The following is a 1,122-nucleotide window of genomic DNA, read 5'->3' on the forward strand; positions in this document are numbered from 1 at the left end:
ACCGACGGGGCCACCCAAGTGCCGTAGTAATTTTCATTTTTTAGGCCAAGGGAGGGAGGCTTTTGTGTTCTGTGGGTGGCACAGGGACCCTGTGCTTGTGCTTAGATGAAGCCATGAGTGGCCTTGCTGTGTCTCCCTTTGTCCTGGTCTGAGGGTGGTGCTCTGTGAGATCACTCCCGCCTCCAGGGGAGGAGGCAGCACCAGGCGGGCCTGCCAGTGTCCGGGCCCTTCTGTTTTTCTTCCTCACCTAGTATACACAGTCATAGAATAAATAGAAGGGGAAATGCCTATGTGTGTGTATATATATGTGTGTGTGTATATATACACAAATATATATTTTTTTAAGTTTATTTATTTTGAGAGAGAGCAAGAATGGGGGAGGGGCAGAGAGGAGGGAGAAAGAGAGAGAATCCTAAGTGGGCTCAGGGTTCAAACTCATGAACCATGAGATTGATGATCATGACTGTAGCTGAGATCAAGAATTGGATGCTTAACCGAATAAACCAGGCAGGTGCCCTCTGGCCTCCGCTGCTCAACCGACGGAGCCACTCAGGTGCCTCCAAAATGCCCCTATATAATTAGCCTCCCCTTATTATTAAGATTAATTAACAATTAAATGTTCCCCATTCTATTAGCTCCTGTTTGCTTCTATCTACCCCTTTTCGCCTTTCTATCTACATTTTTTGTATATTTTGTCTCATCCGCCCTCATTTGAATATTTTGAAGAACTCATGGCTTTTCACTAATGTAGCCTCACCCAAATAACAAAGATCGTAATAATCATTATCTATTATTATTATTATATTATTATTATTATTATTATTAATATTATTATGTAATTGATGGGGACCTCCCCATAGCACCGCTCTGGACATCCCTGAAAGCATCCGTGCCCCTGGAGCAGTGGATATTGCAGACCCGTGAATTCAGGAATTCAGTTTCCCCCCAAGAAGTCTCGCTCCCTTTGAGTGAAGAAACCCCCCCGGATACCCATGTAAGGGGGAGACGTATTGCTGGGAAATACATCTGTTGAAGGATAGAGCTCACTCTAAGTATTCCAGTCTAACCCATGGTATCATCCCATTTTTTTAAATGTGTTATTTATTTGGAAAGAATGAGAGA

The 1,122-nt window shown here is 43.6% G+C and overlaps 1 long non-coding RNA gene across 2 annotated transcripts in view; it reads left to right on the top strand.

Annotated features, from left to right (window-relative positions):
• LOC115303365 overlaps nucleotides 1–1,122 on the top strand; it is a 19,542-nt gene that overhangs the window by 15,795 nt on the left and 2,625 nt on the right. The window contains exon 1 of one of the 2 annotated variants that reach the window (XR_003914003.1): nucleotides 887–994. The exons of the other annotated variant lie outside the window; for it this stretch is intronic. This is a non-coding gene — a long non-coding RNA (uncharacterized LOC115303365). Of the gene's footprint in view, nucleotides 1–886; nucleotides 995–1,122 lie in introns of those variants that run through there. 2 annotated transcript variants of the gene reach the window in all.

This window comes from Suricata suricatta, chromosome 10, assembly GCF_006229205.1.
Source record: "Suricata suricatta isolate VVHF042 chromosome 10, meerkat_22Aug2017_6uvM2_HiC, whole genome shotgun sequence".
NCBI lineage: Eukaryota > Metazoa > Chordata > Mammalia > Carnivora > Herpestidae > Suricata > Suricata suricatta.